The 16,308-nt window shown below is 44.3% G+C and overlaps 1 protein-coding gene across 2 annotated transcripts in view; it reads right to left on the reverse strand.

Moving 5' to 3' along the window:
• Positions 1 to 15,019, reverse strand: part of ENOX1 (ecto-NOX disulfide-thiol exchanger 1) — a 573,843-nt gene extending 558,824 nt beyond the window's left edge. For both annotated transcript variants that reach the window (XM_063697309.1, XM_063697308.1), the window contains exon 1: positions 14,937 to 15,019. The gene's annotated coding sequence lies outside the window, so the exon portion shown is untranslated. The remainder of the gene's footprint in view (positions 1 to 14,936) is intronic.
• Between the last annotated feature and the right edge of the window lie 1,289 nt (positions 15,020 to 16,308).

The raw sequence follows: 16,308 nt of genomic DNA on the forward strand, positions 1-16,308 counted from the left end.
GAATCTTCCCAAAAAGTTCTCAAAAACTCTGGCTTCTAAAATCAGTTCATTGGTGTGATATCTCTTTTTTTTTTCTTTGAGACGGAGTCTCGCTCTGTAGCCCAGGCTGGAGTGCAGTGGCGCCATCTTGGCTCACTGCAAGCTCCGCCTTCCGGGTTCACGCCATTCTGCCTCAGCCTCCCGAGTAGCTGGGAATACAGGCGCGTCTACCACCACGCCCGGCTAATTTTTTTTTTTTTTTTTTTTTGTATTTTTAGTAGAGATGGGGTTTCACCGTGTTAGCCAGGATGGTCTCAATCTCCTGACCTCATGATCCGCCTGCCTGGGCCTCCCAAAGTGCTGGGATTACAGCATTGGTGTGATATCTCTTTAAAGTAAAAGGAATCTTATAGATATAAAGTAACTGCAAAGATAGTAGGATAATTTCCATCAGTTCCAAAGTTAATTTCTAGCAGTTATTTGTTGCTTTTACAATAAATTACTACACTACTTATATTGTATTTCATGATACTGGCATTATTCACAGTCAGACACTATTTTGTTCTGAGAAAGTCACCGTACTCAAAGAAGATAATCTAAAATAAACACCAAGTATCAAATTGTCTATACTACATGTTGGCTTTGGGATCAAGTTAAAGATGCATCCCCAAAAAGCATTCCTCCCACTCAAAATTACAAGCATGCACTAGGTTATCCATTTGTCTATTCTGTGTCTGATTGTAATTCCCTCCCACCTAGATGGACTGTTGGCAGCCTTCAATCCTACAGAGCATAAAAATGGGAAAGAAGATCCCAGCACTTTGGGAGGCCAAGGCAGGTGGATCACCTGAGGTCAGGAGTTTGAGACCAGCCTGGCCAACATGGTGAAACCCCGTCTCTACTAAAATACAAAGAATTAGCTTGGCGTGGTGGTACACACACCTGTAATCCCAGCTACTCGGGAGGCTGAGGCAGGAGAATCACATGAACCCGGAAGGCAGAGGTTGCAGTGAGCTGAGACTGTGCTACCGCACCCCAGCCTGGGCGACACAGCAAGACTCTGTCTTAAAAAAAAAAAAAAAAAAGAAGGAAAGAAGAAGACAATACTGAGTGGTTCTCAAACTTCAGTTCCAACAAGAATCCTTTATGGACTATCTTCAGCGTTCTGCATCAGTAGCTTGAGATGGGCTGCTAGCTGTAATTTTAAAAACAACCTAGATAGATCTGAATAGTGTACGGATCGCCCTTTGTGAAACAATGATGTAGATCATTACAAGAGGATTTTGTCCCCCTTACAGATAATCAAACCTGATTCTATGACTCTATCCTGGATGATTCTACTCTTCTCTACATTTATGGTCACTATTCTTGTCCCTTGTCCAGGAACCCACCACCATCTATTCCTGCACTTGAAAATAATTTCCAAATTAGTTCTCTTGTTTCTAGTCTTGCCCTCTCCAATCTCTCCTCCAGAAACCTGCCAGAAGGGTTTTATGTATTACAAATCAGACCACATCACTTCCCTTAAAACCCTTCAATGACTGTTTAAGGAGTATAGGATTTCCTTTTGGTGGCTGCACAAGATTGTGAATATACTAAATGCCACTGAATTGTTCACTTTAAAATGGTTCATTTTGTGTCTTGTGAATTTCACCTCATTTTTTTTACATGGCAGACAAAAGCAAAAGCAAAACCACTTCAGTGGCTCTCCATTGCACATAGGAGAAAATCCAAAGTCCCCAGCATGGTTTACTAGGTCCAGCATAATGGGGTCCTAACCTCCACCTCAGCAGCCTTGTTCCCGCCACTGTTCACCCTTTCTCTCTATATTCTCCATCCACACTGGCCTCCTTCTGGTTTCTAAAAGCCAAGCTTTCACACATCTGGACTGCATACTTGGGACTCTCACCTGGATAACCCCAACCACCCTTCAGGTATGAATTTATAAATTACTCTTCCATATAAGCCTCCTCTGTCACTTCACCCTCATTATGCCCTTTCAGAGAAACCCAGTTTTTTCAAAGTACTTGTCATAAGATCCAATTACATAATTACTGTTCTGTTTATCTGTTTGATGTATTTTCCAGTAAACTGTAGACTCCCAAGACAGGAATGCTGCTTATTTTGTTCACCACTATGTTCCCAGCATCTCATGTGAACTTGGCACAACAAATACCTATTCATTAGGCACGCACAATGAATATCTAGCATGCTTTTCTCCAAAAACATTAAATCTCTACAAAATGATTAAAGGCCTATAATCGCAATATCATATGAAAAATAAAATGTTAGTTATTCTAAAATTCATAATAACTAGATGAGGAAACTCAGAAACTTCTTAGAATCAGCTCAATATAGAGTGCATCCACCAAGCACAGAAAACAGCTTCTCTAACTTCTATAGCACCTGCTTTTTGATGCTTGATAGAATCAAGTCTCTAATGCCCAAGAAAATTCCACTTAAAAACTCTCTCTTCATGCCACAGCACATTACTAAGTAATAAGGAAAGAAACATTGTGTACATCTCTGCAGAAAGATACAACTGAAATGGATCAAAGACTAGAATTCAGAAGGATGTCAGGAGAAACTGTTAGCTACTTTCACATAGGCATGACTTTCTTGAAAAAGGGTGTATACAGTACTACCAGAAAATAAGGGCCCTGGACTTAGTCGGTTCTGAGAGATAAAGAAAAAGGAAAATGGAGGAGAAACTCACATAAAGGCAGGCATAATTGGTGTTTTGTTACTAAACAAACTGCTCTTCAGTGATTATAGGTGTGCATGTGATTGATTTTTTCCAATCTTGCACTTGTATTAACTAGAACCCTAATTTGTCCATGAGGCTGAAGTGTGTCTTAATTACTTGCCTTCAAAGCTTATGCCCATTTAAAATAAGCTTATTTCTTTTCCATTGTCAGTTCACTCAGAGCCGCCTAATCCACAATCCTCCCGCCCAGCACTCACCACTTCTGATCATTATGGAGAGCAGAGGCAAGGGATGGCCTTACAGACAGGTTCCAAAAAGATCCATCTATTCATAACTGTGTGCACCAGCCCACAACACATCCCCCAGCCCTGCTCTCACTGCAAGGGCGACAAAACATCAAAACCTGAACACATTTACCATCCATGCCACAAGCCACAAGCGATCTTTCTTTTCTTTTTTCTTTTTTTTTTTTGAGATGGAGTTTCGCTCTTGGCACCCAGACTGGAGTGCAATGGCGTGATCTCGGCTCCCTGCAACCTCTGCTCCACAGGTTCAAGCAATTCTCCTGTTCAGCCTCCAAAGTACCTGGGACTACAGGTGCCTGCCATCACGCCCAGCTAATTTTTGTATTTTTAGTAGAGACGGGGTTTCACTATGTTGGCCAGGCTGGTCTTAAACTCCTGACCTCAAGTGATCCGCCAACATCAGCCTCCCAAAGTGCTAGGATTACAGGCCTGAGCCACCGTGCCCAACCTCTTTTCTTTTTTTAGAGACAAAGCCTCCCATGCTCTTTCACCCAGGCTGGAGTACAACGGCATGATCATAGCACACTATAATCTCAAACTCCTCTGTGTTCAAGCAATCCTCCCACCTCAGCCTCCTGAGTAGTTTGTGACTACAGGTGTGCATCCCTAATATTTTTATTTTTTGTAGAGACAGGGTCTCACTTTGTTGCCCAGGCTGGTCTCGAACTCTTAGTCTCAAGTGATCCTCCCACCTTGGTCTCACCAAGTGCTGGAATTACAGGTGTGAGTCACCTCACCTAGCCCAAAGGTGATTTTTCAGTACTTGAGTTTTCTTCTGCTAAAGCTTTGAGTTTTCCCAGGCCTCAGGTCAGTAGACCTGGTGGTGATCTGCATGGCTACTAATTTTAAGACTATTCCCATGTGTGCTACAATGCCTAAACTGCTCCTGGCATCTGAGGATGGAGTGCCCACGATTGGGTGGTTGATGTGCCCTTTTGAACATCTTAGAGATAGCGCTAAAGCTTGTTCTTAATTGAGGCTCCAGCTTCCTGCTCTCTCTGCTTGGCTTGGGGCCCCCGGAGAAAGAATGAAGCTGCTAGGGGGGCCTACATGGTTGCAACCAATAAAACCTCTTTCCAGCAGAGACAGGGAGCCTGAAGAGTCACCACAATGCCCCACTGCCACCCCCAAGGAATCCAAGTTGCTCTTTTGTGCCTCCTTCCTTAAGGCAGTGTGTGTGACCACTATGGTGGCCCCCAGCTTTGCTCCATTGACAGATCTTCTTAATTTGCCTTGTTTGAAGATGCTACTTGAGGCCTGTTTTTTCTTAACCAAGCATTCTTATTAATGTTCTTGACATTGTTTTTATGATATAACCACATATACTTCCGGAGGCAATAAGGTGGAGGAGGCTGATAATACTATAAAAAGTATTTTCATGCAGTAAAGTGCCAGCCAAACCAAACCCTATGGAGCAGAGGTATGAACTGAAAGCCAACATACATTTAGGAGTGAATCATAAGACCAATATGTTAGTATGTTAAGGGTATAATATATAAGAGATGAGTAAGAACTGCTGGTAGAAAATAAGATAGGGAGTGTTAGCAAATGAGGGTTTGAAGGACAGAATAACAAAGACATTGGAGGGAGATTGCCAAGTTGACAAACATGTATGAAAAAGAGGTGCTTGGAAATCACAGTCGAGGAGGGAATGAAGAATCAGCAAAGGGACAGAGATTCCTGGTGGCAGGGTTAACGTTTATAAATGCAGGTAACGTCTACCCCACCTGGAACTAGTAAGATTTTTTGGAGTGGAAGAAGCTACGATGTCAGAAGACAAAAAATCTCACCAGATTTATAACATTCCCATGCTTTGAGGAACTGGGGAATGTCTAATTAGGAAAATAGAAATATCTTCAAGATTTTCCACTGAGGAAATTAAATGCAGAGAATTGACTACTCAGGTGATGGAGGTGCAGACAGCCTACCACCAGATAGTGAGGTAATCTAGAGATTAGCATGAACAGGAAGCACTACCTCCCCTGGACTATAGCAGGAAGTAGTATTGCTGGAATCTGTGGGACAAAGTCACTAGTAAGCAGCTAGAACCAGAGAAGGTCTGTTGAGCACAAGCTGTGCTACAGACGTGAATTCCCATTGCCAGGGATGCTACCCACAGCTAGGGAAAAAAAAAAAAAATCCTGCATCACCCTTTTCCCTGCGGTCTCCCACCAGTGCCTCCCAAGGGTAAAACACAGCAAGCCAGCTGACTCAGAAATCTGAGAAAGCAGCCTGCAGGGGTGAGCCCCTCATATACAGAGAGGAGGAAGGAAGAGCAAGGAATGCTGTACCCAACACCAGAGAGGAGGATAGAAATGCTAGTGAAAGGAAGAGGAGTTCCAGTGAGCTTGAATAAGAAGCTCCTTTTACAATAGGCATACTTTAAAAAGGTTTGCTTATTGCCATACAATGGTCACAAGGGAATAAATAAACTAGAAGTTCTACCTTCTGGAATAGCTGACTGACCTTCCTGCCACATTCAAGTGGCCCCTGATGCTGCTACGCAGAATCCACATTGGAAGGGGTTGGGGAATTTATTCTCTGTTACGCTTTCTTCAGTTACAATTAAGTCAGGACTAGTCCAAACACATGAAAAAAATTCTTAAGAAAAATTCTACACTAAAAAAAGGCTGACTTTTAAAACGAAAAATATAATAGTCCATAAAAGTAAATACATATGTGCACACACACATACACACACAGTTGTACAAGTAAAACTGAGGAAATCTGAATAAGATTGATGAATTGTATCAATATCAATATCCTGCTAATAAAACTGTACACTATAGTTTTATAAGATGTTATCTTTGTGGGAACTGGGCAAAGGGTACACAGGATCTCTCTGTATTATTTCTTTTTTTTTTTTTTTTTTGAGACGGAGTCTCACTCTGTTGCCCAAGCTGGAGTGCAATGGCATGATCTCGGCTCACTGCAACCTCCACCTCCCGGGTTCAAGCGATTCTCTTGCGTCAGCCTCCCAAGTAGCTGGGATTACAGGTGCCCACCACTATGCCTGGCTAATTTTTTTTTTTTTTTGTATTTTTAGTAGAGATGGGGTTTCACCATGTTGGTCAGGCTGGTCTCGAACTCCTGACCTCAAGTGATCCACCCCCTTGGCCTCCCAAAGTCTGTATTATTTCCCAAAATTGCACGTGAATCTACAATTATCCCGAAATAAAATGTTTAATAAAAAATAGCATAAGTATGTACATAATATCCACAACTAACAAGGCTTCTTCTTTTCTACTGTGTATCCGGGTCCCCTTTCACTCACATGCTCAGTATTTCTACTGTCAGCACTCTTTTGTTCTCGCTGATAAGCAAAGCCCAGTAAGCTCTTTGCTGACCCACTCCACCACTTCTTATAATTTGGTCTTTTCTTTGTCATTGACTCAAAACTACTTTTGCAAAAATATGGGGATGATGTTGGGTTACTATTGTTTGATTATTCAGCCTTTGCATTTCTAACTATAGAGAGAGCCAGAATATTAGTATTCCTACATGGGACAATTAGAAGCCTGCCTTATCTTATTTCATATCTTCTAACAAGCTTCAACCTCTTCATTTCATAATTAAGCATTCAATTCAAAACAGCTCTCTTTACAGATTTATGTTTTCTTTCTCTCACTCTCTTTACCCCTTTATCCCCTTTGGGAGCTAGTGGCCTAAGAACTGGCAGGAAAAATTGCAGTCAAAAGCTTGGCATTATGACAGAACAAGAGGAAAAAAAACAACCCCACCCCCAGCTACCACTCATTCACTTAGCTAAAATATAGGCTATCAAAGCATCAGGGAAAACAACAGATACAAATGCACAGAGTCATACTAGGTCTTCCAGAAACTGATGGTGGATGAAAATCACCTCTTCGCCAAGAGCAAGGGGGGAAAAAAATCACTATTCATCACAAAATGATGCACCACAGATCTCTCTTCAGCTCTCCTTCTCTACAACTCCACAAATCCTTCCCGTAAAATATAACTTTCTCCCTTTAATGATCTGATAGTGAATTATTCATATTCTTCAATTTATCTTTCCTTCTTTTATTTATGCTCAGACATGTACTACTTGACTGTAGAAAGCCTAAGATTATAGATTATAGGCAAGACAGAGGATTCCCAGCCCTTTCAGGGGTGCCAAGTCCAATGGGCAGGGCAGGGCAACAGGATGAGGTGGAGGGCTAACACTCATCTGGGGAATGGCAGGTAAGTGACCACATGGCGCAGGCCTCTATGTCATGCTGACTGTTTTAGAGAATCCATCTCAAATCCTTTCCGTATCTCCATCCCCACAGTTATACCTTAGCTTAGGTACTCATGATTGTCTGAGCAGTGCCACTTCCTAGCTGGTCTCCATGTCCCCAACTCCTCCTCCATCAATCCATTTCCCACACATCTGCCAGAATCATCTTTCTAAGCTGCAAATCTAAGGAGCAATGCCCTCATCAGTAGGTCTCTATCACCTGAGGCCAGGTCTCCCAAACTTGCCTCGTTATTTAGAAAAAAAAAAAGCAGATTCTTCCATATCTTACGTTGAAGAAGCCAACCTTGTGACAGAATTTAAGTACAAGTTATTTATTTGGGGAGGGGATCCTAGGAAGTACTGGTAGAGGAATGGAGAAGGGAGACAGCCATTTTTAAAGCACAGGTTGTCTAGCTGGCTATGACTGTGGGTAACTGAGGATGCTAGCATATTACCCAACTCTCTCGTGTCACTGGCTGAGGTCTATTCCTGAGGCCATTAACTGTGCTGCACTACTAAGCTTCCCCACACACGGGAGAGAAACCCCAGGTGGGGAATAGGAGGTACTTGCAGAACTGCATCCTGAAGCAGGGAGTGTCAGGGCATGAGTAGCAAACTGACTATGTCTGCTGCACCAGGCCACATCCCTGAAGATGTCCATTCAGTGGGTCTTGGGTGGGATCTGGAAATCAGTATTGTGACAAACACATCGTGGGATTCCTATGAACAGACAGATTTGAAAAACACTGACAACATTATTAAGTCCAAAATCTTTGGTGGACTCTACCAGGTCCTCCATGGTCTGTGTCTTCTGCCCTGCTCTCCATACCAACCTCCATGCACAGTCCACTTGCCAGAACACATTGAATCTGTGCACTTCCCTGCAAGCAGCATGTTCTCTTCCATGAGCAGCAACTGTGCCTTAAGAATCTGCATGAGGCCGGGCGTGGTGGCTCACACCTGTAATCCCAGCATTTTGGGAGGCCAAGGCGGGCAGATCACGAGGTCAGGAGATCGAGACCATCCTGGCCAACACAGTGAAACCCCGTCTCTACTAAAAAGCAAATACAAATAGCTGGGCATGGTGGCAAGCACCTGTAGTCCCAGCTACTCGGGAGACTGAGGCAGGAGAATGGCGTGAACCCGGGAGGCAGAGCTTGCAGTGAGCCGAGATGGTGCCACTGCACTCCAGCCTGGGCGACAGAGAGAGACTCTGTCTCAAAAAAAAAAAAAAATCTGTATGATCCCCAAAGCCAAATACAGTACCATTTATATGGTAAATGCCCAACAAATGTTTATTAAAGGAATAATCACCAAAGAAATACATAGTATGATATTATTTAAGTGGTATTGAAAGATTCCCTGGACAAAAAAAAATCTTCCCTATGAATTAAAATAGTAGGTACAATTCCACTATTAAAACTAAGCAAATACATATTGAGCACCTAATATATGCAAGACACTCAGGAATCCCTCCAGAAAAGTACTTTAACCTTTTATCAGCTTTTACACTTTAACAAAGATGTGCTGATACACAGATGTGAATAAACCCCTACAAAGGAGATAAACACCTGGGCAGTGGTAGAAAGGTAAAGGGCACTCACTGTAAAAGGAACTGGAGGTATGAAAGACTACCTATCCTGTGATTCTGTCAGGGTTGTCTTCGGGGACACTACCTCCTCCCTCACAAAAATTCAACAGGATAAAGAAGAAAGTTTTATTTCAATGGCACAAACACCTGGAATTATGACTTCTTCCAGTGACTAGAAATGTGGTACTTGGGATCCAGATGGTAACTCTGGGCTCTATCCCTTACATCCACAATGGCTTCTGGGGCTTTCGAGATGCTCAAGGTGCTCTCTTGCAAATGAGACCAGAGCAAAGGCTTTGGCTACTGAAGTCATTACAGACCTCACCTGTGGCTTTTCTCCCACTGTTAGAGATGTTAACACAGCACCTTGGTCACATTCCAGTCTGGATAATTACATTGGGGCCAGCAAACTTTACCCTCCAGCACCAACTAAACAAAGTATTCCTTTGGACTTGCTGCCATAACCTTTGTTATGCTGCTGTGGGCTATTAAGGGCTATTCCATACTTAGGATGGCTGTATTTGTGGAAAATAAATAGCCCTGGCATTACTTTCTATACTGACAAGAAATATATTCCAAAATATCACTGGCTACGTTGGCTATTTTGGCTTAAAATATGCAGTGCCAGAAACAATTAGAAATTACAGTAATTTCTTCTCCATTCTCTAAACTTTTACTATCCACACAAATGAAGCTTGAAATATTTGCAGCATTACACAAAGAGGGAGAGACGATGCATTAATTCCACAAAATATATACTTAATGTCTGCCATATGCCAGGCTATATGTCGTAGGTACCGGGCACTGTTCTCAGTGCTGGGGGTTATGTTGACAGTGTAAATATGAAAATTTTCCAGAGGGAGTAATTCAAATGAATTCTTCCTATGCTGCTACATTTCTAAAAATCTGAATACATTATTTTTACTTGAAAAACTACCATACACAGTTCTCCCAATCAAATACTACTTTTGTCCACTTTTTTTTTTTTTTTTTTTAGATGGAGTTTCGCCCCTGTTGCCCAGGCTGGAGTGCAATGGCGCAATCTTGGCTCACCGCAACCTCTGCCTCCCGGTTTCAAGCGATTCTCCTGCCTCAGCCCCCCAAGTAGCTGGGATTACAGGCATGTACCACCATCCCGGCTAATTTTGTATTTTTGTAGAGACGGGGCTTCTCCATGTTGGTCAGGCTGGTCTTGAACTCCCGACATCAGGTGAACTGCCCACCTCGACCTCTCAAAGTGATGGGATTACAGGCGTGAGCCACCATGCCTGACCTTGTCCACTATTTAAATAAGAGTCTGTAGGACCTTAAACTCTATGTGTATGTGGAAGTATATGTGTACCTAAGGGCGAGAAAATATGCCTTCCTGGCTATCCTGGAGGGTAGCAAACAGAATGCTGCTTATATATTTATTTGTTTGCTTATTTTTAGCAATCATCCCATTTGGGTGGGTAAGAGTTTACAGGTTATAATAGCAGAAGCTGATATAAGAAAATTGAAAACATAAATATCTCTTGTTTAAAGCTCTTTAGTGTATGAAAGAAACACAAATCAGGCCCTCTGATATTCTATCATAGGAAGGAAAAGTGACAAAAAGAAAAAAATATAAGTATTGTGTGTGTTTGCACATACACACAAATTATCTTGCACATGAAAATAGGAGAGGGAAGTTAATTAAATCTCAAGATTCTAGTTGGTTAAATTAAATGTATGAACTAAAGAATATTTAACATCACACTATGCAAGTGGATGCAGAAATAGTTCAGAAAATTTTAAGAAACATAACCTTTAAATTCAGATTAATCCTAGTGGATCTGAAACAAGTACTTCTCCTAGACAAATTATATCCAGACAGTGGAAAATAGATTTTTTTTAAAGTGAAGTTCACTTGAAATATGCCAAATTATTATTCTTTTGGAAAATCCTTCTAGCTAGAACAAGTTAATAGCAGGCTTCTAAAACTAGGTTTAACATGCTGTAAATCCATTTATTCCCCTCTACAAATCTACTAAAGTACATCTTTTCTGGTGAAAAGGCCTCTTTAATGGTACTTAATACTGTCACTACATTGTTTCTCCAATCAGTCAATGTCAAGGTTTTCTACTTAAGGAGTTATATTAAAGTTAAATGCTTACTTTTGTCATAAATAATAAACAATGGAATACAGATTATTTAAAATAGCACACGGAACCTCAAAATGTATTACACACAATATATATTTCCTAAGTTTAGAAGAAATGACTAATAATGCATATATGATCCAAGTTTTCCATCCTATAATCCATTCATTATCATTTTAGCATTAAGAAACAATCTGCACTATCACCTCTCTCAGAGATAGATGACTCATCTTCCACTAACAGGCATTAGGTAACACCTTTGGCAAGATGGCTTTGATAAAAGACTGAAACAAATATTATGCAGGGACACAGGCACCCTACGAACCTTAAAGAGCCCAGATCACTACACCAACAGTATGTCCATTGCTTTGTAGGATAGGAGATTGTAATGAGTGATTGATTAATTAGCTATAATGTACAGGTATACAAACTGACCAATACAATCTTGAGTCTCATCCCTGTTGAAAATTCACACAGAATAAGAGAGTATTAAAGACTGCCCAAAGCTATAGACAACTACCAAAGCAAGGGACTGGGCTTCCCAGTTTAGGGACAGAGGCAGGAATCATAGGACTTTTAGAGATTGAAGGCACAATATATTATACACAATGCATCTAAGACCACAATCTAGCCTAGCCTGTCAATGTTGATTTTTTACTCTCAAATGCTAATGTATTTTCTAAGTACAATATTAGAAATTACAATATAAGGTTTTTATTAAGATAAAAATCTTGGTTGCAAATGTTATGTAAATAAAAAACAAAGAAAGAATAATCAAGGAGAGAAATGAGGGGGAAATGGTCAAGTGTGACCCAGGGGAAGACATCCTGAGACTGGGTCTGTCACCAGGGTTGTGTCACATAATCTCACTATGCCTCAGTGTTCCTTAATATTAAAGGGTCAGGCTAGAGCCTCAGTCTCTACTTCATTCCTAGCAGGAAAATCCTGCCATCTATTTAGGTATTATAGAAAACTCAGGTTTTTGTAATATCCTAAGAGCACCTGGCAGCAGCAGAAAATTTGCTTACGATGTTTAATGAGTAAAAAAGGGAAGAATGAGAAGGGTCTAAACAATCCTCCCAATCTTGCATTTTTCAGTTTATACTAGGCTTAAGAGGGCAATTGAAGTTAGATGCTTCATTTCATCCCACAATAATTCTTATTATAGTAAAACATTTAATATTCCTTAAAAAACATCCAAAAAAAAGAAACAGCTTCACCTTACTCAAATGAAACTTAGTGGATCTGTCTCATTTGGAGGGTTGCAATGCCTGAGCTACAGTGTGAGTATCAGGATGTGGAAGCAGCTGTCACTGCTTTGTTTTTCATTCACAGTAGGTGGTTGCCAGGCAACAAAATACTATTGTCTGTTTCCATGATCTATTGGCCAATTCTACTGGTGATAATGCTTTCTACAGTTTAAAACAGGGCCACCTTTTGGACAAAAAGAAATGAGAAAAAATTCTAAGGATGACAATAACATATATACGAATAAATACACTGAATGTACCCTAAAATTATGTGTATAAATATACAACTGTGTGCTGATAGACATACAAATATTTTGCATGTATGCATATGTGATTATATACATTCTCCTACATACAAACCCATCTAAATTTAATAGGCCCACAACTTGAAACTAAATCCCTTAGGGAAATCAAGGTATGAACTAGAGAAATAGAAACAGAATTATTTTCTTAACAATAGCAACAATTTCCAATTTGTCACATATATCAAATCCTGTTTCTTGAATAGGAGGTCCTCCAGTCAGAAAAGCAATTCTGTCTACTTATATAAAAATAATAATAATGGAAAGCCTTTACCATCTACTTTAGAATCATGTAATACATTTAATATGTTGTTTTACTATCATATGCTACCAATGTGTACAAAGATAATTCAAAGAGTGTTGCTGTTTACAACCAAGAATCTTAAATTTTATTCATCTTAAAAATAATTGAATTGTTCTCCCTGGAATAGCCTCATGTGATCCCCCACTTTGTTTTGATATGGGTCCCTGGGGAACAACAGTCATGCTATGTTACTCTTGCATATTTCACTAGCTTACAAATAAAATAACACACAGTGTACTCAATATAAAGTTGTCAACATTAACTTGCATCAGTTGCTGTTTGTTTCACATTGACAAGGCTTCTAAAGATAAGAATTACAATATTCTTAGATGTACAGACACAACATCAAAACAGCCTGAAGGAATTAAAGCTGGAAAATGCTAGAGGCAATCACGCTTTGAAATGAAGAGAAATCAGTATCATTTATACGTACACATATATTTCTTCAAAGGCTCTAAATAATGCCAGAACAATCTGCATTTTATGCAATGCTCATCCGTCTTCCCTCACAATATTCCGAAAGCACTTTAACTATTTAACGCATCTCCTCCAAGAGGGCTTTCACTTTTTCAAACTCATTATCACTTTCAAATCTGTATATTACAAGAAACTGGCATGAGCAATATCCATTACATGAATAGACATTATTAATATAAAGTCTCTATCAAAGTGGCAACGCTAGTAAAACAAAAGCAGAGTGTGTTAACCATAAACTAAGTACCAGCCAATATTACCACTTTGCTTGACAGAGCCGTCTCCAACAGCACGCACCCACCTCTCGAGAGGGCCCACCAGCTCAGCTTTCCAAGCTCGCTCACCTGCGTCTCTCCTCCAGGAATCAATTTCCTTCCCACTTTCTCCACCCTCTTCAGATCCCTTAAGCACCCTTCATTACTTTCTCCAAACTACCAGACTCAAATCTGCAGCCCATTTGGCCAGGAACCTCTCCATACGCACGTATTTCCTGCATTCTCCTGGGTCTGCTTTTAAAAATTGCTACCACCAAACAAATGCAATCTTAACAAAATTAGGATTACAAAGCCAGTTTTTTTCATGTAATGTTACAGCAGTGAAAGATTGAGGGAGAGAAAAGGAGAGAAGCAGGAGTGTATCTGGGTGAAGAAGCGTGGCTCAGTGGCTATACAGTGAGACGCAGAGATTCCACAGAGCTGGGCTTGCCCACCTGTCGACCCCACTTTCCCCATGTGCTCGCCGCGGGATGACAACCACAACACTCCAGAACCACCCCCCTCCGAAAGAGGGCGGGGTTACGCCTTCAGCCAATCAGGACCCGCGAGCCCCGGGTGTCCAACCTATGGGGTGGCTGTGGCCGTGCAGGGGGAGGACGTGGGGTGGTCTGGGAGGGGCCGCGTCCGTGGGAGGCTCGCACGTGTCGGGTCCGGAGAGGCGGGGAGGCGGCCGGCGTCCAGCGGCCGAGGCGCGGGCTCTGCACCCTGGCAGCGGCCGAGTCCGGCTGCCCCAGTGCCTCCTTTACCTCGCGCTGGGCCAGGCAGGGCGCGCTCCCGCCGACGAAGACCTGTCCAAGGTGTCCGAGCTCCCCGCGAGAGGGGACAGTCACAAATAACAATAGTACCCAGAGCAGACGAGGCGGGGAGGAAAGTTTCCGGCCCGCAGCAGAGCGGAGTCCGCCAAGGCTGGAGGAAAAGGGATGCAGAGCGGGAGGGTGAAAACCTGAAAGAAGAGGGCAGCGGGAGCACTGTGTGGGCAGGACCGGGTCCCGGGGGCGACGCCCGCCGGGGGAGACGGGTGCGGGGTGCGCTGTCCAAGGTGCAGGGGAGGTGACTGGCGCGCGGCGGGCGCGGACCCCGGAGCTGACACTGGCTGGCGGGCGGAGGAGAGAGCGGGGAACAGCTGTCTGGGGCGCTGGGCACCCCCGGGCTCGTAAAAGTGAGGGAGCTTGAGATGGGGCACGGCGGGGAAGGGCATGGGGGCTGCACCGAAGCCCCCACGCGTCCACGCACCCCTCCTCACCAGCCTCACCTCTAGCTCCACTCCCCTCCCCCCTCGCCCACTCCCCTCTCAGTCTAGATCCAGGTGCCGTGGCGGGGGCGAGACCAGAGGACCCCGGCTCGGAGCCCGGACGCCCCAGGGATGCTGCGGGCCCCGGAGCTGCTTACCTGGGGCCGCCGTATGGGGAGCGGAGGCAACCCGCTGCGCGGAGTGGGGCGCCGGGCGCGGCGCGGCTCCTCCTAGCCTCGGCGTCCTCCTCCTCCTTTGCTTCTCCCGGACTCTGTCCCGGGCACGGAGCTGGGAGACGCGGCCGGGCTGCAGTCGCCGTTCCCTCTGCTGCCGCCGCCGCCGCCGCTGCTGCAGCAGACAGAGGACGCCCCGTGGCGGCTGGAAGCCTGTGTGAGTAGCGGCGCCCGGGAGAGCGGGGATCTGCTGAGAGGCGCTGGAGACTCCACGGCTGGAGGCGCGCGGGCGTGCGCACGCGCGCCTGCGAGTGTGAGTGTATGGGTGCGCGCGCGCCCACGGGGTGGGGGAGTCGCGAGGGGAGGGGGAGAGAGGCCGAGAGATGCTCGTAGGGACCGAGGCAAAATTCAACGCCCCCGGAAATCCGTAAACGCGGGGAAGGAGGATCGAACGCGCGTCTCGCTTGGAGAAGCTGCCCACGGGGCGGCAGCAGAGGAGGAGGGGAAGTCAGCGAGGCGCGCTAGGGCTCCGGATCCCAGCCCGGCAGAGCCGAGCGGAGCGCGCAGCCACCGATGCAGCAGAGGCGGCGCCCGCAGCCCACGGTCGCGCTGCCCCCTCTCGGGAAGGGCCGAGGCCGCTCGCTCCCGCCACCGCCGCCGCGGTCGGGACTGCTCTACTGGGAGCGGGGGAACCGAGAGAGGGACCGCACGGTTGCTACGGCGACCTTGGAGGCGCCGGGCCCGCTGAAGGGCCAAGAGGAGAACCCGGGCGCACGTGGCCGACTCCAGGCTGGAGCGGGCGTGTTCCAGGATTGTGGGCTTGGGGTAGACGGTGGAATTGGGCCGCGTGGCCTGGGCAGATGATGCGGGGTGTGCGGCCCAGAGTGGCTCGGCCGGGGTGCGGTCAGCATTCAGGTTGGTAAGGGTGAGGGGATCCTAACCCCAGGTGACATGTTGCCTTTTTTTCCTCCTTGGAGGCTACTTTTTCTCAAAGTTATCCACTTCCCAGGTAAGAATGCCGGCCTCCTCTTTGTTAGGATTCAACTTAGCTGTGCAGGCATCTAAGCAGTGCCTCCTTAGAGTCAGGCTCGTCCAAGAACCGCTCCCACCACCTCCCCCCACACACCCACATCCCCCGATCCTCCATCCCAACTACATTGTAATACTTTAGAAATAAATGTTTAAAGCACATTTACATTCTCTGCCTCTTAACAGATATATTGTCCTAGTAGTATACTTTTCCTTGCTTATTTTAAATTCTGAGTGGGATTTTATTCACACAAGCATTTCTTCAAGGGTCGTAAGGTCTGGGTAATACTTGAAATACCCTTTCTGGCAGGAATCCTCAGGGCAGGGA

The sequence above is a fragment of the Gorilla gorilla genome, chromosome 14, assembly GCF_029281585.2.
Source record: "Gorilla gorilla gorilla isolate KB3781 chromosome 14, NHGRI_mGorGor1-v2.1_pri, whole genome shotgun sequence".
Lineage (NCBI taxonomy): Eukaryota > Metazoa > Chordata > Mammalia > Primates > Hominidae > Gorilla > Gorilla gorilla.